Source organism: Triticum urartu, chromosome 5A (assembly GCF_056163025.1).
Source record: "Triticum urartu cultivar PI428250 chromosome 5A, HENAU_Tu73, whole genome shotgun sequence".
Taxonomy (NCBI): Eukaryota; Viridiplantae; Streptophyta; class Magnoliopsida; order Poales; family Poaceae; genus Triticum; species Triticum urartu.
In genome coordinates this window covers 118,338,720-118,362,098 of record NC_141877.1, presented here as the reverse complement: position 1 = coordinate 118,362,098, position 23,379 = coordinate 118,338,720, and positions in this window count along the sequence as shown.

Below are 23,379 nucleotides of genomic sequence, written 5' to 3'. Positions count from 1 at the left end.
TAATGTGATGCAACACTAGAGGTGCCACGTGGAGCGTTTAACTGGTCAACTAGTCATGTCATGAGCAAATACAGTGTTGTACGGTGAGCCCGTGACTGCATAATAACCACTAAACGTAAATGGTGACCGTAATGAGTGGATTCTGAAGTCCAATGTATGTATTGTGCTTTCACTTCAAATACAATGATCATCATTGCATATATCGCGAGAGAAAGATGAAACATGCGTGAATTTTCTGGGGGCTTACTTTTAGAGGACCTGGAGATAGTTTTGTGTGCATACGTGAAAGGGGCGTACAGGGGGGTATGCGATGGAGAGAGAGATGCTCTGCGTTTCTCTTTATTATGACTAACTTTGTATATAGTATAAAATATACATATTCACAGTGCGGAATAAATATCATTGTGGGCACCATGCAATGCAAATTAGCGTTCGTACTCCTCCATATAACTTTGTAATGTTGTATATATGTAGAAACTCTAAAATAATTTTCTGGCCACACTTTATTCAAAAGGAATGTTGTATGCGAAATAAACGTGAAGAGAGGGCTTTTTAGATCAATGGGGTACGTGATGTAACATGTGTGAATGTGTAGTTGATGCATTTAGCGGGGCCTAGAGAGGTATGTGTGTGTATTACGTATTAGAGAGAGGCATGGATAGAGGGGCCGACGGGGGGGGGGGGGGGGGGAGGGGGGCGTGGGAGAGATAGCACGAGAAATGAGAGTGGTCTAGAGAGAGAGAGACGAATATGACGTCACGACAAGAGATTCCATTCCCTTGAGTGTGTATATGCAAGGGGGGAGGGAATAGAGGCACCAGGAGAAATTTTCTGTGTGTGTGGTGTTTGTGTTGGTATGTGTGGGTGTGAGAAGATAATGAGACGTGGGGGCAGAGGGTGTGTCACCGCGTGAGGTCCGGTGGGTCGAGGTGAGGCCCTTCGTTCTGTTCCGTACTGCGCCACATTGGTCGGCCCGTGATGCATTTAGGAAGACCCATGGTTGACTAGTCGTACAAGACAAATATAGCAGAATTGTGAAGGACTTTGTGTCCACTGACAAAGCCGGCTAGGATTTGTAACCCTAGGTTCTCGGACTAAGGTAACCCCTTTATCTCTAATATTACTATTCATCCTACCTAACTTTAAGGGGCATCCTACAGAATGCTCTGCTAGAATCATACTTGTCGATTAGGAAGAGAGGTGTGAGACAATGCATGAGAGATAGGCGTAAAGATAATGTGCGTACATGAGACACGTAGGCAGGTCCATGTATATAGAAAGGGTCGATGAGGATTGTGTGTGTATGTTTGCGAGAGGAAGAGTGCTTGTGATAAAGGTCAGTGAAAACAATTGTAAATGGTTACGAGAGGGAAGGAGGGTTATATCTAGAGCATGTGTGCGAGAAAGACACCTCGGGAGAGAGTGTGTGAGCATGTGTGAGAGACCACCGATGGAGAGTGAAACTACACGCAAAAGACTGCTCTACACATTGATTAAAGATATAAATTGTATCCAAATATTAGGATGGGATCATGATATTTGCAATTCACGTAAGGAGCGGCCATTGATCCATCAGACATCTAGATTCTATCGAATTTGAGCATGTCTATGTTATTATTCGACACAATTGATCCACATAGTTAGTATTAGGAACTCCAGACAATGCATCTCTTTAGCAATCGGATATAAACGTGAGTATAGTTCATGTTGTGTGTGTAAAGCACATTATACATACGAAAGTTACACAATGGACATTATAAATAGCTACTACCTATGAACTAGCATACATTTGAATTCAACTTAAGGTGGTTTAAAAAATCGAATTCAACATGAAGTCCATTCAATTATTTGAATTTGATATCATGGCATTTGTAAACCATACCTAAATTATGGGGGCACCAATCTTTGCTCTGATTTTGTACATAATAGCATATGAAGTCGTGTACAAAATAGATTCAAATTTAGCTCCTCCATTCCAAAATAACTGTAGTTATAGGATTTTCAAGTGTCAAAATTTCAAAAAGAAGCGGATAATTTAATGAGGTTTTCAAACATACAAGGTCAAATATAACGTTGTATATTTAGGTCAATCCTCATAGTTCAAGAGTACTCTAAATGTGAATGCTTGTGTTTCAAAATTTCGAACGAAGCGCCAAAAGAGCCTCTACTCGCCCGAAACCGTGTGAGATCAATGTTTGGTAGTACAAGGAAATTACTTTTCTAATAACTCCGACCCGTGAAACCTACCGGCCCGACGTCCAAAGGTCTAAACCGGGGTAGGTTTGTAGCTTCATCTAGACGCCACGCAACCACATCCGGAAAACATTCATACACAATGGCCGCCTAAGCACACATGCGCGCGGCCGAAATCGCTCCCGCCCACTATTTGGGACACCTGGGATTACCATCCTACCCCCGACCCACAGTAGGTCCGAAATTTAAGAGGGGGCCAAAGTTTGTACTTTCCCCAAATTTCAAACAAGCGCGTCCCATTTCTATTCATTAAAGCCAAAAACAAGCACGTCCCAGACCGAAACATGGTCCCCCCACCCGTCCGATTCCCCATTCATACTCCATGGGCGCCAAAACTACCTCTCCATCAGCCGCGAAACCCCGGCGTCCTCCGTCCGCCACCCCATCCCACCCATCAACCGCAGCCCTCCTCCATCACGCCGGAGCCGATACCCCGACGTCGTCGTCCACCGCAACCTCAACCGCAACACCCTCCACGGCTAGTAGTTGAAGCCGAGGCCGAGCCATCCATACCCAAGCCAGTTCAACCACGCCGTCCTGCGCCTCACGGCTACCGCTTCAACTTCGCCACCCTCCATCGCACCGGAGCTGTTCCTGCTACGCCATCCTTCGCCGCCTCGGATCTGCTTCCCCTCCCCCGACATACGGCCATGGCAACACAGTCAACAATTTGGCCATGGGATCGTCCAAGCCTGCACCCTCCAGAACATCGGTTTCCCCTGTAAAAAGAAGAAAATCGGCGCGACTTTGTGGAGGTGACCACACCGGCAACCGAAAAAGGTACTCCTCTTCCCTTATTCGTGCAAATCTTACATCTCTGCTTGCACAGTATTTATCCCACAGAAGACACTGGTTGACCGCTTCTTCTTGATACTAGATGTTCCTAGTAACTCGCGATGCACAAGGTTTCTCCTCATATACTATTTCACCTTAGATAGAGGTCCGTCGCCCCCCCTGAATTTCAATTTCTGGCCACTTGATTCCCAATTAACGGAAGCATTCCCTGGCGTAACAGGCGCTAGTACGCCTATTACGTCGGGGAAGCAGCTCCTTGGTGTTTATCTTAGGGGCGTGTGCGGCCTAGAGCTACTGGCGCCCGATCTGGAGGTCGGCCGGGATTAAAGGGATGGCCTGGGTGCACTGCCAAGCACGACGGTGGTGTGAGGTCGATGGGAGGGCGGGGCGGCGGAGGCAGGGGTCTGGGCCGGTGGTCGCTGGCGGTTCGAGAAAGATCATCAACAGTGACTGGCGGGAGGTAGACGAAGGCCATCTGCCCGTTCCTTATAGATTGGATGGTTCATTAAAAAAATCGACTGACCTATTTATTTTCAGTCGACTGTTATCTTAGATAGGACCACATGTGGTGGTGTGCTGGAGGAGTACCTGCATTTCCTGTGCTCATATATTACAAAATCATACAGAGTAGAATCTAATTTTGTTTGCCATGCAATGTTGTAGAGCTATCATATGTCTCCTGTCATTTATTTTTCAGCCACCTGCTATTTGCTACTTTTATAGTGCACTAGTTCTGCACACACTTCACCCTTACTCTCACTATTGTGTTTTTATGCAAGGGTATTTCAGACTCTGCTGCCATGAGAGAAGCCAAAAAGAAAAGAGAGAAGTCGCTCTAGTTTGGTGTGCGGCTAGGCAAGACACGTTTCAATGCTTTAAAGGGTGCAGTGTCAGCAGATGGAGACGGGGAATGTAGCTCTGGAGTTGATGACCTCGCTCGCAATGAACCACCATCCCAGGTGCTTGCTTTAACTTCGCGGTGTCATATGTGGTTGCATGTTCCATATGGTGTCTAGCTTGTATTCGAAAGGCCGAAGTCGGTAAGATAAGGAAATATTTTTTTTACATGAACCACCATCCCGTGAGCACCAGAAGACAAATAGCTAGTCAGGGCACTGGCCGAGCCAGTGACAAGCCCAACAAAGATAGGCATCACCTGGAAGCCAGCTAAAAAGCTGCGATGGTGGCGAAGCAGCCCGCCTCCCACCAGGCTCTCAGGTCCTAGATGATCATGCTCACCACTCCAGCCGGATGTCTAGCTTGTATTGCTTCCAATTTTGTTAAATTGCATCTTCTTAGCTTACACATTATACCTTTGAATATGACATGCCTTTCTATTTTTGGTACATACTAGTACATCTGTGTATTAACCATGTTCTTACATCAAACTAATGTTCTTGTGTATCCCTCATCAATCACTTATGATGAGGCAGGCAGGCAAGGGGACTACTCCTCATTTAAAGAATGCAACGTCAGCCTCCCGACATGATTCTCAAGAAACGGAAATGCTAGATGAAGATAGTGAACATAGCTCTATAGTTGATTACAACATTTCCCCTACACTAGCATCGCAGGTGCTTGCTCTAACTTGGCCGCGTAATATGTGGTTGCATGTTGCATATGGTGTCTAGATTGTAATTCTTCCAATCTGGTTAAACTGCATGTGCTAGTCTGCTTCGCTTATACATTATACCTGTTAATGTGACATGCCTTCCTGTATTTAGTACATAGTACATCTGTCTATTAAGCATGTCCTTACATAAAACTATTGTTTTTTTGTATCCCGCATCAATCAACATGACGAGACACCTTTAGTATATGCAGTGCGATATTAGTTGCATCTTTCATATGATTTCTAGCATGCGCTGCTTCTAATTTGTTGAAATTCAATTTATGATGGGACGCTTTTAACTTGGTAGAGTCATATTGGTTGCATCTTTCATGTGGTGTCTAGCTTGCATTGCTTCTTATTTGCTGGAATGGTTTCTGCTTAGTTTACACAAACAGTTGTGAACATGCCATGCCGTCCTGTTTTTCGTACATATTCCATCCTGGTATCATGTGTTTGCCTTACATCAAAGTAGTGATTGTCAGTATCATGCATGAATGAGTTCTGAAGAGAGAATTTTATTGCTTTTTCTTGCCGGTTTTACTTGAAAATTCAAAATCAATAAAGCGGAAGGAAGTTAGCAAGGCAGCGGATAAAGGTGCTCCTTCCGAACGGAGGGCCTCTACAATTTCTACTCCTCCACACCCCCAAGATGATTTCCAAGACAACACATGCATAGACACTCAACAAAGCTGTGTTTATGATGAGCACGTCTCCCCTAGTGCAGCATCACCGGTGCTCCCTCTAACTTGGCACTATTATATGTGGTTGCATGTTATGTGTGATGTCTAGCTTGTATTGCTTCTAATTTTGTTGAATTCCATCTTCTTACTTTACACATTATACTTGAATAAGACACGTCTTCCTGTTTCTAGAACATACAATATCTGTCTATCACACCATGTTCTTACATCAAATTACTACTGTTGTGTAACCTGCAACAATCACTTATCATAAGACACGTTTGACTTCGGAGTGTGATATAGGTTACATCTCACATTCTTTTCTAGCTTGTATTACTAATTTGTTGAAATGGCACTTATGACGAGACAGTTTTAACTTGGTAGAGTGATATTCGTTGCATCTTTCATATGGTGTCTAGCTTTCATTGCTTCTAATTTGTTGAAATGCCTTCTCCTTAGTTTACACATCATAAGTTGTGAATATGCAATGCTGTGAATATGCAACGGCACTAATGATGAGAGACCTCTAACATGGTAGTGTGATGTTGTTTGCATCTTGCATATGATTTATTTCTTGTACTGCTTCACATTTGTTTAAACGCCATTTATGATGAGACACTGTTAACATAGCAGAGCGATATTTGTAGCATCTTTCATATGGTGTCTACCTTCCATTGCATTGCTTCTAATTTGGTGAAATGTCTTCTTCTTAGTTTACACATCATAGTTCTGGTTATCTCTTCCGTCCTGTTTTTCATACATATTACATCCTCCTATCATGTGGTTGTCTAACATCAAAGTTCAGTTCGTCTGCATCACACATCAATTTGTTCTGAAGAACTAAATTGTTATTCGTTTTTCTTGTTGGCTTGACTTAACATGGCACAGATAAAGAGGAAGAAACACAGAGTGGCAGGGAATGAGAAGCGGATGAATCCTGCAGATTCTGCTGGTACTGATGGTGCAATAGAAGGTCAAAGTCCAGCAGAAAATTCTACAAACACGGTATCCCATGCTACATGAGTTGCAAAAAAGGACAAACAGAAACAAATAGCTGCCACCAAACAAGCAGAGACAACCCTAGTTCTTGCAACACCTATCATAGTACTACCAGTTGCACGACGTACTCGTGCGTCAACTGAGCTAGCAACACGTTCCCAAGCTCCCTTGCCACCTGACACTACTTCCCAAGCACTCTTGACACAAGACGAGTTGGCAATATCATATGAACCTTGTGAGCTTCAACAGCAAGAAGGTAGTTGCTGGAGTCAAGTTATAGTTGCATGCTTCTTTATATGTAGTCTCACAGTTTGATGTACGCTAACACTTCCTATGTTTGTTGTTGGACTAGCACCTAGGTGCAAGAGGAAAGAAACATCAGGGATAATGCTCGATAGGTTAACTAAATCTAGAGGAGGAAGACTAGAGATCCGTTTTGAGGCAGGTTTAAAAAGGCCACGTGATGCTACAGAGTCAGCCAAGTTAGTATCAGAGGCAGTGGTTGCTGTTAGGTGTCATGTACGTATCCTCCCAACATGGATTCAGTACAGGAATGACAAAGACGAAACCCAATTCAACATCTTCCTCGACCATTTATCTGTAAGTATGGTTATGTATGGAAACTAGTAATATCGTCTTGCTCTGTCCAATACTTTCTAGGTTGCTGATAATGAGACTCCCATAATTTTCAACAGATGAGGTTCAAGTTGGATAGCCAAGATGATGCAACCAGACAAGGTTGCACCCATGTTTTCAAGTCTGCTCTGCAACAGTATCGGTATAACTTGAGGAAAACTCACTTTGAAGGCAAGGCTAACAGTGAACTTGCCCAAACATCTCCAGTGGAAAATATATCTGATGAAGAACAAGGCCAACCGTACGAAAGTGAAATTCCAACATACGACAGGATCTCGTAGCTATATTGCACACTGTGAGGCTCTTATAATTAGCTGCTGTTTCACTCTTTTTGCTGTACCATATTATCAGATCTATATTGACTTGTTCCAAATGTAGAGGAAAGCCCGCAAGGACCAAAAAGTACCTGAACCAAATGTTGTGGAAATCTTCAAGGACTGTCACACTAGCAAGAAGAAGGGCATGACTACACCAGTCAAAGCCGCTGTTGTAAGTCCTTAATCCTCATGCCTTTTAACTACTACTTACTCTGACTTGTGCCTTGAACTGCATGGTTTGCAGCCAATGTCTATTACTCTTTTCAATTTTATACACAATTGTCTTAGCGTATCATTGCATCTTACAAGGTTTAAAAGAGAGGAGTGATGTTCCTTTGATCTTGACCCGTAATCTAGTTTCGTGCTGGACTTGCCCACACAACGTTACAATTGCCTGTTTGTCTGTTCTTAGTTGTTTTGTGATATGAATGACGTCATACTATGCTTACTATATTATAAACTTCGTCTCTTTATCCTTAGCCCTCAATACAATGTGAAGAAATAGACAATACATTAGCGATGGTACATGGTCATATGTTTGGAACCTGGTTTTATTATGTACTTTGCAATAAAATACAACTAATATTTACATGGGTTCACCAGAATAAGTTCTGTATATAGACCAAAGCTATTTTGTTTGGTTTTGCTGCCTCCTTAATATCTTCTGTTCTGGTACTACTAATGTAAAACCTCAACTTTTCAGCGAGGTATGGAAAAATGGTGGAACCGCCACCTTCTGAAGGTGGCGAGGAAACTATAACCGCAATGTCAGCTCTTGCTGCAGTGGGTTAGTACCTATCCACTAACAATGCCAAAAGCACGTTCCTGCGTAATACTGGGTTGGTTGTTAAGGCAATATCGTCCAAACTGCCTCATGATCAAGATATGCAAGCTCAAAGCAATGTTGTATCTGCGCTCCAGACACAAGTCCATTCCCTAACAGAGACCCTTTGTGAAACAAGGAGAAACATTGCTCAATGTCGTCAAGATATGCATGGTTTTGAAACCAGACTATCAGACATTTTCTATGTTGTTCAGGAGCGTAGGGGAAATGAAGGCGAGGGTTATGGTGCTCCATCGGACAATACAGCATGAAAACGTAACAGTCAGGTCAAATGAACTAAGCTTCTGAACTTCTGGTGGTGCATTTATCTGCTAGATTGTTAAGTTTTATGCCAACCTTCCTTTTGTTATATAGTTGTAATTTGTTTTGGTGCGCTACAAAATTTATTCTTAACGTGCAACCACCGCCTGAAGAAAACAGCAAGCCATTTTTGTATAGTGTAGGGTGTTCCCTATATTTGCACTGGTGGCAATCTTTGATGCCGAGTGGATGTAATATGTGCAATCGCCTTAATAGCCTAGTGTTAGTTTCGGCCTTATTTATTTCCTAGTCTTCTTTTTCCCCGGTTTGCTAGTGGCTGCAACTACCATGGGCCATATACGGGCTGTAGGATCCATGGGTCTCCTACGGGCCATCGATAAATGGGCCTGTAATCGGTGGGCCTCGGGCCATCGGATAAATGGGTCTACATGGGCCATAGTCGGGCGTAATTGGTATCGGCCCAGCATGGTAACATGCCGTTAGCAGGCCGTAGGACAGCAAAGGCTTAATTCTGTCACAGGCGTAATGGGTCGTTAATGGGCCAGAATATAGGACGGGTTGGAAATGGCGCAACGGGTTAACAGGTCAGAAACGGACCAACTCTTGCCATGGGCCGAATTTGGCCCATTAGGGTAACAAGCCATTAATGCGCTGACTCTTGCCATGGACCGAATTTGGCCGATTAGTGGAACAGGCCAGTAACGTGCCGACTCTTGCCATGGGCCAAATTTGGCCCATTAGGGGAACATGCCAGTAACGGGTCGGAAGTAATCGAGGGCCGAAAAGGAGCCCAAGAACGTATGGGCTGTCAATAGGCCGAAAGCTAACACGGGCTGGAAACGGCCCATGTAAATCACGGGCCGTTAACGGGTATAAAGAAAATTACTGTTCATTATGGGCTAGAGTCACGGTGGGCCTTTACCTTGGCCGGCCTATTATGGCACACGAAAATCTTGTGGGCCTTTACCTGGGCCGGCCCATTATGGCCCGTGAAATCTTGTGGGCCTTTAGCTGGACCAGCTCATTGTGGTCCGCAAAATCTCATGGGCCTTTCGCTGGGCCGACCCATTATGGCCCGCAAAATCTTGTGGGCCTTTAGTTGGGCCGGCCCATTTAAACTTGTTGGGCCATGCCACGTGTCGACGTATCATAGGCGCCTTCTGTCCAGTGAGTGGATGACATCTGTCCCGATGATGAGCCGACACATGTTTCATCTAGCCAATGATGATTTTACACGTGGAAAATCCCCATTGGTAGGGGGTGTTAAAGGGTTATCGGATCCAAAACCCGACCCGATAGCTTAACGGCGTTCTGTTATGGTGGATGACACGTCTCGGTCACCCTTGACGAAAGCACTTCTGTGACGCATGATTTATCGTCATGGAAGTGGACACTTCCGTGATGATAATTTTGGTAATGTCATGGAACACTTCTACGATAGCACAGGTATGACTATCTTGATTCTGTCATAAATTTGTCATGGATGTACATGCATGACAAAAAAGCGACCTACTGTGAAAAACATGCATCATCACGGAAGTGTATTTTTTTGTAGTGTGCATCTGGGTTTGGAAGTAATCTGTGAGTCACGGGGACTCAGCAATCTCACACCCTCACGATCAAGACTATTTAAGCTTATAGGAAGGGTAAAAGGTATGAGGTGGAGCTGCAGCAAGCACTAGCATATATGGTGGCTATCATACGCAAATGAGAGCGAGAAGAGAAGGCAAAGGCACGATCGAGGAACTATGATCAAGAAGTGATCCTTGAACAACCTACGTTCAAGCATAACACGAGACCGTGTTCTCTTCCCGGACTCCGCCGAAAAGAGACCATCACGGCCACACACTCAGTTGATTCATTTTAATTAAGTTAAGATTCAGGTTTTCTACAACCGGACATTAACAAATTCCCATCTGCCCATAATCGCGAGCACGACTTTCGAAAGATCAAATCCCTGCAGGGGTGTCCCAACTTAGCCCATCACAAGCTCTCACGGTCAACGAAGGATATTCCTTCTCCCAAGACAATCCGATCAGACTCGGAATCCCGGTTACAAGACATCTTGTTCTCAGGGCACACCGGATGAACACTACGTACAACTAAAACCAACCCTCAAGTTTCCCCGAGGTGGCGCGGCAAGTAGCTCTGTTTTGGACCAACACTCAGAGGAGCACTGGCCCGGGGGTTTAAATAAAGATGACCCTCGGGCTCCGGAAACCCAAGGGAAAAGAGGCTAGGCGGCGAATGGTAAAACCAAGGTTGGGCCTTGCTGGAGGAGTTTTATTGAAGGCGAACTGTCAAGGGGTTCCCATTATAAACCAACCGTGTAAGGAACGCAAAATCAAGGAACATAACACCGGTATGACGGAAACTAGGGCGGCAAGAGTGGAACAAAACACCAGGCATAAGGCCGAGCCTTCCACCCTTTACCAAGTGTATAGATGTATTAAAATAGACAAGATAAAATAATGATATCCCAACAATAAACATGTTCCAACAAGGAACAAACTCCAATCTTCACCTGCAACTAGCAACGCTATAAGAGGGGCTAAGCAAAGCGGTAACATAGCCGAACAACGGTTTGCTAGGACAAGGTGGGTTAGAGGTTTGACATGGCAATATGGGAGGAATGATAAGAAAGTGGTAGGCATCATAGCATAGGCATACCAAAAGAGCGAGCATCTAGCAAGCAAAGATAGAAGTGATTTCGAGGGTATGGTCATCTTACCTGCAAAGTTCTCCGAGTTGACGTTAGCTTGATCCTCGTAAACGTACTCAACGGGCTCCTCGATCACTTACTTGTCTCCCGGCTCTACCCAAAGCAAGAACACAAACAAAGGGAGACACAATCAACCACGTGCAATGCACAAATAATATGATGCAAAACATGGCATGATATGCGGGATGCAATATGCAATGCATATGCATGTTTCGGAAAAGAAAGATTGAACCTAGCCTCAACTTGGAAATCCAAGAGTTCCACTGGAAAGAGGAGTTGATTAAGGTCGAAATCGATATAAAGATCGCCAGAATCGGATGCACGGTTTGCAAATGGCAAGCAAAACAAATATGGCACCGATCTGCGATTAACAGCACGAGACCACCTAAATGCATCAAGAACAACAAGCTACTGCACTCTAACATAGCAACAAAATACATGGAAGGGATCCACTCAAGATGCTTGACAAAAGATGAGCACTGAGCTACAGCTAAGTCACTCAATAGCAGGTTCAAACAAGTATGGAAAAAGTGCAAAAGATAACAGGTTACAAACTTAGTGAAATTAACAAAATGCCAGGAATTTAACATCAGGAAGCAATGTTTATAGCACGATATCAACATGCTATAGGAACATATCATGGCAAAGCAAGTCATGGCATGAAGCTACTCAAAGCATACAACAAAAGTCCCTTACTGACCATAAGCCAAAAGGGATCAAAAAATACAATGGCAACCATGTGAACATAGCAATTATCGTTAACAGATTCAGACTTAGTAGAAAACTCGAACGTGGCAAAACAGACATTAAGTAGGCATGTTTGCGAGCTCGATGCACTCACCACAAGACCTTGCATGACAAACTAAACATACACCCAGCTAGTAGACATGGCATAGAAGCTAAACATGGCAAGAACAACCTCATAGCATGCATGGATCAACTACAACAACCTCGGCAAAAATGCTTAACACGTAAACATTTTGCCAGGAACACTTTATAGAAAAAGTAGAGCTCGATTGACTCAAGCTAGGGTGCTCCATAAATGCAAACAAAGACATGGATGGGTAGAGCACCACAATATCTACAAAACATCCTTACTGATCATGCTCAAAATAGGCATGGATCACTCTGTAGCAACATGAAGACATGGCATAAAAATATTAACAGGACAAAGACTTAGAATATTTCTAAGTCCCTGAAATCAGCAACATTACGAGGGCTACTTTGCATGCTTGTGCTAGTCACCATAGAGATCAAAAAAATACATGGCATACACCCCTGTAAAGATGGAATGGCATACTTCAAAACTCATGTAGGGCTCAAGTTCATAGGAGGCACACATCAATCATGGCAAAAATGACAAAAATCCAATCTCTGATAATAAACTGAAACTAACATTGCATAGCCCTCTTCCAACAGCATTTAGGGCATCAAGATGAGCTCAAATGAACATGATGCAATGAGATGAAATGAAGTACTCGTCGAGACGAACAATTAGATATGCTACATGCCCAAAACGGAGCCACGGTTGCCGAGATATGATGCGATGAATAATGCATAAAAGTACTAAATTAGGGCAAAAGTCAACCGAATCTCAGATCTGGATCGGGTTTGCACGCGGATCGAGGCGCTCGCCGGAGAGTTGCCAGAATCGTCGGGGAAGACGAAAGCAGCGGTCGGCGGGTGAGGAAGAGGTGGCCGGAGCGGGATCCTGCCGGCGCGGCGAGGGCGGCGCCCTCGGGCGGATCCGGCGGAGGTCGCCGGAGCGGCAATGTCGGCGATGGCGCGCGGCAGCGCCTGGCGGTGCTCGCCGGAGTGGAGGAGGAAGCGGGTGGCGACGACGAGGGAAACGGGCGGCGGGGCAGGCAGGCGGCGGCGCGCGCGATGGGCCACGGGGGCCGGCCGTGGGCTTCGGCGGGCCCGCGCGGTCGGCGGCGACAGATGACGCGGTCGCGACAGGTGGCGCTCGGTGGTTGGCCGGGGGGGGGGGGAGCGGGGCGGATGTGTCCGGCCCGGTCGGACACGTCCGGCCGTTGGAGGAGGAAGGAGACTAGGGTTAGGGTAGGGAAAGATCCGAAATTTCGGGGAGGAGTGCCTTTTTATAGATAGGAGGAGCTAGGAGGCTCCAAATTGAGCACGGTTTTCGGCCACGCGATCATGATCGAACGATCTAGATGATGGAAGGGATTTAGGTGGGTTTTGGGCCACTTTGGAGGGGGTGTTGGGCTGCAACACACACGAGGCCTTTTCGGTCCCTCGGTTAACCGTTGGAGTATCAAACAAAGTCCAAATGGCACGAAACTTGACAGGCGGTCTACCGGTAGTAAACCAAGGCCGCTTGGCAAGTCTCGGCCCAATCCGAGAACGTTTAATACCCGCACATGAAAAGAGGTAGAAAGGGACACCGGAGGACATAGGAGCACCGGAATGCAAAACGGACAACGGGGAAAATGCTCGGATGCATGAGACGAACACGTATGCAAATGCAATGCACATGATGACATGATATGAGATGCATGACAAAGACAAAACAACACGAAGACAAAAACCCAACAACGAGGAATATCATAACTTAGTGCCGGAAATGGCAAGAGTTGGGATACAAATATGGCAAGTTACATATGGGGTGTTACAACACTCCACTACTACGAAAGGATCTCGTCCCGAGATCTAGGACTGGAAAAACTCCGGGTATTAAGAATGGAGTTGGTTCTCGCGTTTCCAGGTGGCTTCGCGGTCGGAATGATGTGACCACTTCACTTTTAGGAATTTGATAGACTTGTTGCGAGTCTTGCGCTCAGTTTCTTCAAGAATAGCAACGGGGTGCTCATGATAAGACATGTCTTCTTGGAGATCAATCTCTTCGAAGTTGATGGTGCGATCAGGAGTCTTGAAACACTTGCGGAGTTGAGACACATGAAACACGTCGTGCACGTTTGCAAAGTTGGATGGAAGCTCAAGTTGATAGGCGAGATCGCCTCTTTTGCCAATGATCTTGAAAGGACCCACGTATCTAGGGGCAAGCTTCCCTTTGATACCGAAGCAATGAGTACCTTTCATTGGAGAGACGCGGAGGTAGACACGGTCTCCTATCTCGAAAGCCAAGTCACGATGCTTGCTATCATAGTAACTCTTCTGGCGCGATTGCGCGGCTTTGAGATTTTCACGAATGACTTTGCACATTTCTTCAGCCTCTGTGATCAAGTCATTTCCAAGAAGTTGACGTTCACCAGTCTCTGACCAGTTAAGAGGAGTACGACACTTCCTGCCATAGAGAATCTCGAATTGGGCCTTGCCCGAACTCGCTTGGAAGCTGTTGTTGTAGGAGAACTCGGCATATGGAAGACAATCCTCCCACTTCATACCGAAAGAGATGACACAAGCCTTGAGCATATCTTCAAGAATTTGATTCACTTGTTCGACTTGGCCACTAGTTTGAGGATGAAAAGCTGTGCTGAAGCGAATGTTGGTGCCCATGGCCTTCTGAAAAGAATCCCAGAACTTAGAGGTAAAGATGCTGCCACGATCTGAAGATATCAACTGCTGAATGCCGTGCAGAGAGACAATCCTGGAGGTATATAGCTCTGCCAACTGAGCTGTTGTGATAGATTCTTTGATAGGAAGAAAATGAGCCACTTTGGTGAGCTTGTCGATGACAACGAAGATAGCATCATTGCCACGCTTGGACTTTGGAAATCCAGTGACGAAGTCCATCTCAATATGGTCAAACTTCCATTCTGGAATGGTAAGAGGTTGTGGAGGAGAGCAGCCAGTCGTTGGTGTTCTGCTTTCACTCTTCTGCAGACATCACATTCATTCACGAACTGAGCAATCTCGCGCTTCATTCGAGTCCACCAATACGACTGCTTGAGGTCCTGCTACATCTTTGTACTTCCAGGGTGAATAGAGAGGAGTGAATTGTGAGCCTCATTCATAATGACTTTACGAAGGTCACCCTTAGGAACAACAATGCGATCCTCGAAGAATAGAGTATCCTTGTCATCAAGACGATAGCACTTGTACTTGGGTTGACTCTTGGCAATCCCAATCTTCACCTTCTTCACCATAGCATCAAGAAGTTGAGCCTCACGAATCTGATCTTCCAAAGTAGGAGAGACTTGTAGGTTGGCAAGGAATCCTTGAGGAACAACTTGGAGATTGAGTTTGTGGAAAGCTTCACAAAGCTCTGGTTGGTAAGGCTTGATAATCAAACTGTTGCGGTAAGCCTTTTTGCTCAATGCGTCAGCAATTACATTGGCCTTGCCTGGAGTATATTAAATACTCGGATTATACTCTTGAGTCATTTCGACCCAACGAGTCTACCTGAGGTTGAGGTTTGGCTGAGTGAAGATGTACTTGAGACTCTTATGATCAGTGAAGATGTCCACTTTTCTTCTCAACAAGAGATGTCTCCAAGTTAAAATAGCATGGACACCTGCCGCCAACCCGAGGTCATGAGTGGGGTAGTTCTTTTTGTTGGGCTTCAACTGGCAAGAGGTATAGGCCACAACTTTCTTCTCTTGCATCAACACTGCACCAAGACCTTGAAGGGAAGCATCCCAGAAAACTTCGAACGGTTTGGATTCATCAGGAGGAGTCAGAACTGGAGCAGTGACTAACTTCTCTTTCAGGGTGTTGAAAGCGATGTCACATTCAGGCGACCAGACATACTTCACATGCTTCTGGAGAAGGTTGGAAAGAGGCTTCGCGATCTTTGAGAAGTTCTCAACGAACCTTCGACAATAGCTTGCGAGTCCAAGGAAGCTGCGGAGTTGCTTCACATTCTGAGGCGGTTCCCAATTCGCAATTGCAGACACCTTCTCAGGATTAACAGCTATGCCCTTGGCGGAGATGATATGCCCAAGGTAGAGAACCTCATCGAGCCAAAACTCGCACTTTGAAAACTTCGCATAGAACTGATGTTCTCTGAGTTTATCCAGCACCAATCTCAAATGCTTGGCATGATCCTCCTTGTTCTTGGAAAAAACCAAAATGTCATCGAGTTAGACCAAGACGAAGTCATTTGTGTAGGCGTTGAAGATGAAGTTCATCATGCGAGAGAATGTTGGAGGAGCGTTGACAAGGCCGAAAGACATGACAGTGTATTCATATGAACCATAGCTTGTTCTGAATGCTGTCTTGGGGATATCTTCTTCATGAATGCGAATCTGATGATAGCCCATACGGAGATCAAGCTTGGAGAATACTTGAGCACCTTTGAGTTGTTCGAAAATCTCATTGATGTTGGGAAGTGGGTACTTGTTATTTATGGTCTTCTTGTTCAATGGACGGTAGTCGACACAAAGTCGGTCTGTTCCATCCTTCTTCTTGACGAAAAGAACACCACAACCCCAAGGATAAGAACTTGGTCGGATGAGACCCATACGCTCTTGAATATCGAGTTTCTTCTTCAGCTCCTTCAACTCTTCAGGTCCAAGCTTGTAAGGAAGATTGCAAACAGGTTCTGTGCCAGGCTCAAGATCGATGACGAATTTAACTGGCCAGTGCGGAGGCATTACTGGAAGCTCTTCTGGAAAGACGTCTTGATACTCACAAACGACTGGAATCCGAGAAATGGCATCCAACTCGCCCTTCTCATTGAGAGAAAACAGTCGAATGGTATCATCACGAGCGGCAAAGACGATTACATCCTCAGACGAATGTGTCAATTGAATCTGCCTGGCAGCACAATCAAGCTAAGCCTTGTGCTTAAAAAGCTAGTCCATTCCAAGAATAAGATCAATATCCGAGTTATCAAGGACCACTGGAGAGGACAAAAACTTATATTCGCCCAACGTGATAGTAACATCCGGGACACAATTGTTAGATGTCATTTTCTTGCCCGGGGACACAATCTTCAACGGAAAAGGAATCTTTTTGGTCAAAAATTTATGCTTGGCAACAAATGGTCTTGAAATAAAAGAAAGCGATGCACTAGTGTCAAAAAGAACTTTTGCAGGAACATCGTTAACAGGAAGGTTACCCATGATAACTTCTGACGAGTCCTCTGCCTGAGCTGCGTTCATCATGTTGACCTTGGTGTGCTTGGGATCATGCTTGACCACTGCGGTGCTGGCAGATCTCATAGGAGGAGGAGGACGAAGACGCCTCTGATTGAAGCATTTGTTGGCATAGTGACCCTTCTGCTGACACTTGTTGCATGTGACCTCCGAGAGCGGACGGTGATACGGAGCACTTGATCTTGGAGCATGAGACAAAGTCTTGTTCTGAAAGCCTGGGTTGGGTGGGAAGATCCATTGCCACCTTTGCTCTTCTGCTGATAAGGCTGACGAAATGGAGGAGGAGGAGGCAACCAATACTTTTGCTGCTTAGTTGCCACTTGAGTTGAGGAAGAAGGAGTTGCATCCCTGACTCATTTCTTGGAAGCATCGCACTTCAGCTGAGCAGTCTCTTGTTTCAGTGCCATGTTGTAAAACTCATCATACTTCCGCGGCTCGAAAAGCACGAGAGGAAGTTGGAGATCTTCTCTGAGGCCACCTCTGAACTGATAAATCATGCTCTTCTTATCAGGGACGTCTTTCTTAGCGAAACGAGCTAGCTTCTGGAACATGATGTTGTACTGGTAAACAGACAAGCTGCCTTGCTTCAGATTGCGGAACTCCTCTCGCTTGCTCTCAACAACACTCTGAGGAATGTGGTGAGCTTTGGAGTCTTGACGGAATTCATCCCAGGTAATCACACGACCTCCTTTGGAATCTTTGTATTGCTGATACCACTCTGCAACTTGGTATTTGAGTTGGAACGAAGCAAACTTGACAAAGTCCTCAGGCCTGACGTTGCTGCACTCAAAATGTTTGCAGATATCCACGAGCCAATCATCAGTGTCTGTTGCCTCGACATAGTTACTGAAGGTCTTTGGCTGGTTTGCGAGGAACTGGTTGAGTGTAGCAAACTGATTCTGAAAGTTGCCATGGCCTTGATTTCCTTGGTTGCGCTCTTGCAAGAGTTGCATAAGCATCTGCGTGTTTGCATTGGTAGCATCCGTCATAGCTTGCCATGCCTCCGGAGGTGGAGGTGGTGGTGGTGGCGGATCAGGATTCTGACGCGTTGGAGGAGCCATCCTGAAGAGGGTGACATCCGTTAGCATCTTGACCGACATATTTTCAAGCTGAATCAAGTGGATCAAAATTGCAACATATAGTTTTAACATATGAACAAAATGAACGAATGCATTCCAAATGAAATGGTCACACTTCCATAAATTGAGAAGCCACTTAGATAGACGTAGAAGAATAAAACAACAAGGTACGGACAAGAACAAATACTTAGTAAGGATTACCCAATCACAAACCAAATATTCACGGAAGAAATACTAGAGCTACAAGAATTCCCACCTATGAAACTCCCAAAATTTTCCCGGTTATGCAATCAGGTGTTGGGGATACAGGGGAAGCATAATATCTCACCCAAAGCTAGCAAATCCTCCATCCAGCTGTATCCATCCTTCAACACATAACCAAGAAACCTTCGGAAATCATTTACCTCAACCTTCGAAAAGCATCCATTATACGAGTTATGGCAATACTCCCGAACTCCCGCCCCACTACTGGGTGGCGTCGAGGTTATCTCACCAACAACTTAATAAAAGAGATTTTCGATGTCGGTGAAACTAAGGTATTCCAGAATTGCAACGATAAAATTGTGACGACAACACCTCGGAGCTCAACTCCCCGGGACACTGCCACAACCCCTAAATGTCAGTTGGCACCAAGAACAATGTTCTCATCACAAAACCATCGGAACGATTCCAAGATACCCGCATGATCCTAATTTTTTTTGTGAAATTTGAGAAGAGAAGAGTCAAAACTCTACATCAGGATGCCTCACCAGAGCGACGAAGGGACTGAGGAGTAAAAAGAATCCTACTCTCCGATATATATAATCCTAAATGACTCAAACATTTTTCTAGACTCAACAACGCCAGCGATTCGATCAAGCAGGGGGGCTCCTAAGTCGGGGAAGGCTCTGATGACCAACTTGTAACGCCCACGATGCGGCTATATCTCCCACGTGTCGAAGCACGACTTAGAGGCCTAACCGCATTGTAAGCAATGTCGCAAGTGAGGTAATCTTCACACAACCCATGTAATGAATAAGGAAAAGAGGTACATAGTTGGCTTACACTCGCCACATCACACAATAGCATAAATGACATTACATTCATCCAGATACAATCAAGGTTCGACTACGGAACCAAAATAAAGAACAACCCCAAATGCGACAAAGTTCCCGATCGCCCCAACTGGGCTCCACTACTGATCGTCCGAAAAGGAAACGTAGTATCATCCTGAGTCCTCATCGAACTCCCACTTGAGCTCAGTAGAATCTCCTGGAGCGGTATCATCGGTCCCTGCCACTACAAAAAAAAGACACATCCGTGACATTTTGGGCCGAACGAATTTTTTTTCTGTCATACATATGACACTTCTATGACGATAATTGTGACAAAACCCGGTATCATCATAGATGTGGTGGGCTCCTACTTCTATGACAAAAAATCATGACAGAAAATGGGCTTTTCATCCTGGGCGAGCCGGAGACACAGCTGCATGACATTCTTTGGGCCGTCCATGACAGAAAAAACCATGGTAGAAGCGAGGGGGAGGAAAATTTCGGGGAGTTCCCGGTTACGGTGGGAGGTCGGGGGCCGAGCGATGCGCGTTTCTCTCGTACACGTACGCGCGTGTGTGCGAGGCGTTGGCTCTAACTGAACCTGAGCGAGGCGTTGGGCTCTAACTAAACCCGAGCGATTGCACTGCAGGCTACGTGTTACTGAACCCGAGCGATCGATCAATGGCTGTTAACTGAACCCGATCGAGCGATTCCTTCGCTACTGCTGCTAACTGAAGCTGATTGATGCTGCCTCTGGATGAACAGTGAGTGTTGCGGGGGGGGGGGGGGGTGGATGAAAGTTCCGGTGGGGGTGGATGAACAGGACCCCGTGGTATTGCCTCTGGATGAACAGGACCCCGATCGATCGAGCCGGTTGGGGCTGGATGAACAGGAACCCGTGGAGGGCTGGATGAACAGGACCACCCCGTAGAGGGCAGGATGAACAGTAGACGATGGAGGGCAGGATAAACAGTAGCCCGTGGAGGGGTGGTTGAACAGGAGCCCGTGGAGAGGGCTGGTTGAACAGTAGCCGATGGAGTAGCGCGCGGTGGAGGCTAGATGAACAGGAGCCCGTGGATGAACAGTCGCAGGTGGAGGCTGGAGGAGGTCGACGGTGGATGACCAGTAGCTCGTGGAGGCTGGAGGGGGTCGACGGTGGAGATGAACAGTATCCCGTGGAGTCCCGTTGTGCGGTACACCACACCCCTCCCGATGAACAGGACCCCCATTTCGACCGTAGCGCTCCAACACAAGCCCGTTTCGTCCGTTTTGCGGTACGCCACACCCGTCCCGATCAACAGGACCCCCGTTTTGACCGTAGGAGGTCCGTTTCCTCCGTTTTGCGGTATGCCAGACCCCTCCCGATCAACAGGACCCCGTTCCGAATGTAGGAGGTCCGTTTCCTCCATTGTGCGGTACGCCAGGCCTCGTTTCCATCGCCTGTTCCGTCCAAACCCTCCCGATGAACACGACCACACATTCCATTCCGACCTAGCCGGTTGGCTCCCACGCGTTCCGTTGCCTCCCCATGAACATGACGCATTCCGTTGCCTCCCCATGAACACGACGCATTCCGTTGCCTCCCCATGAACACGACGACGACGCTGTTTCTTCGTTCCGACCCAGCCATGTCAACAAGCCCTCGCCGTACGTATGCGCGAGTAGGCGTTCGAGACCCCGCCCATATGTACACATACGTGGCCGTATTCTCTTTCTTGCACCCTGGCCGCCTCTACTATGACACGTGCGCGCCTCTACATCCACCAGTATATATGTACGTACACGTTCGCGACCAGAATGACAACGCTACGTATGCTTCGACCAGGTGGGTCCCGACTGTCAGGCACTTCCTTGCGTGCGAAGATGTAGCTGGTGGGTCCCAGTAGTCAGGGGCGAAATACGGTGGCCTGTCTGGTGGGTCCCCGCTGTCAGGTGGAGGAATAATTATTTTGCACGTAATAAGGAGGCACTTCCTTGCTGCGGCCGTGGACCCAGCTGTCAGCCTCTCTACGTACAGTCCACGTTCGATGGAAGCCGTTCCTTGACCACGTTGACCACGCCGCGCCGAGAGCACCAGGGCGGTGGACGACGGCGAGGCCTAGGAAGGGGACGACACGAAGCAGGGGAAGACGCGGCAGTGGATGCCCACGCGTAGAGGAGTACAAGGGCACTGGTTCGCTGTGGTGTGAGGTTGCCGTCGCCGCAGAGTAACAAGGGGTGTGGGTGAGTAGAGGGATGGCCTGGCCAGCGGTGGGAGTAGTAGGGTGCGGTGAGGCCTCCGCCGCATCGCAGCCGGCCACGGGAGGCAGGAGCATGAGGCACGGCCGGCGCTGGTTTGGGCGGCTGGAGCAAGAAGACCAGAGGTTGAAGAAGCACTACGGCCGTTGGATGGACATCGTATGGTCACTAGAGCTAGAATCGTGCATATTGACTAAGTTGACAAAGCCCTCCGTCCCCGTCAACTTAGTAGGCCCACAACTCAGCCTGCCACTATACTGGGTCCAGCTAACAGGGGGAGTATTCATTTTTTTTGTGCGTAATAAGGAGGCACTTCCTTGCATGCGAAGATATAGCTGGTGGGTCCGAGCTGTCAGCGGCGGTAACGTTTTTTTCGCGAAATACAGAGGCCCTTTCGGTGGGTCCTTGATGTCAGGCGGAGGAATCATTATTTTGCACGTAATAAGGAGGCATTTCCTTGCGTGCGGTCGTGGACCCAGCTGTCGGCCTCTCCACGTACAGTCCACTTCAGATTCATGTCGGTCGTTGACCACGTTGACCAGGCCGCGCCGAGAGCACCAGGGCGGTGGACGATGGCAAGGCCTAGGAAGGGAATGACACGGAGGCAGGGAAGACTCGGCAGTTGTTTCCCACGCGGAGGGGAGTACGATTGTACGAGGGTTTACTGGTTCGTCTGCCGTCGCCGGAGAATAACAGCAGGTGTGGGTGAGTAGAGGGATGGCTAGGCCAGCGATGGGAGTACGGTGGGACGGTGAGGCCTGTGCGGCAGCACAACCGGCCGTGGGGAGGAGGGAGCAGGCAATCCTGCCGGCGCTTGTTTGAGCGGCTGGAGCAGGAAGAGCAGAGATTGAAGAAGCACGACGGCCGTTGGATGGACATCCAACAGTCACTGCTTGTGCGTCAACCTTTTTTAGGAAAGCCTCAAATCTGTGGAAAACAGCATACAGCCCATCTGCCATTATTTCTAATAATTTTCAGCCCATTTGCTAATTCTTAAGGTTTTTTTGGAGCCCATATTCTTTTTGTTATCATTACATCCCAAATTGTGGCCACGGTTAAAAAATTATATGAAATTTTGCATATTTCGGTGCGGTCCGAACTGTTTTTAATCCCAAAATTTCAACTCACATTCAAACTGATTTAAAAAATTAATGTATATCAATATAAAATCCAATAAATTCTCCACGCATAAAAATTAATGTAATTTAAAATCTTGAAATGAAAAAAAAGATATTTGAAACTAATTGCCGGTTTGATGTGTTTTAAAAATGTACAGCCCATTTCTCATTACTGATGGGCCATTTTCTCGGCCAGCCGAATGAAAGCTCTCCTCGTCTTGAAAGATTTGCAGCCCAACATGCCTGACAAAGCGACTTACTTGGCAAATCACAAAAAAACTGGGCTGTGGCCATGGACCCAGCTGTCAGCCTCTCCACGTACAATACTCTTCCAATGGAAGTCATTCCTTGACCACGTTGACCACGCCGCGCGGAGAGCACCACGGCGGTGGACGACGGCGAGGCCTAGGAAGGGGACGACGCAGAGTCGGGGAAGACGCGGCAGTGGAAGCCCGTGTGGAGAGGAGTACGAGGGTTCACTGGTTCGGCTGCGGTGTGAGGCTGCTGTCGCCGCAGGGCCTGGCCAGCGGTGGGAATAGTAGGGGGCAGTGAGGCCTCTGCAGAAGCACATCCGGCCACGGGAGGCAGGAGCATGCGGCACGACCGGCGCTGCATTGGGCGGCTGGAGCAGGAAGACCAGAGGTTGAAGAAGCACTACGTCCGTTGGATGGACATCGTTCGGTCACTGGAGCTACAATCGTTCATATTGACTAAGTTGACAAAGCCCTCCGTCCCCGTCAACTTTGTTGGCCCACAAGTCATCCTCCCACT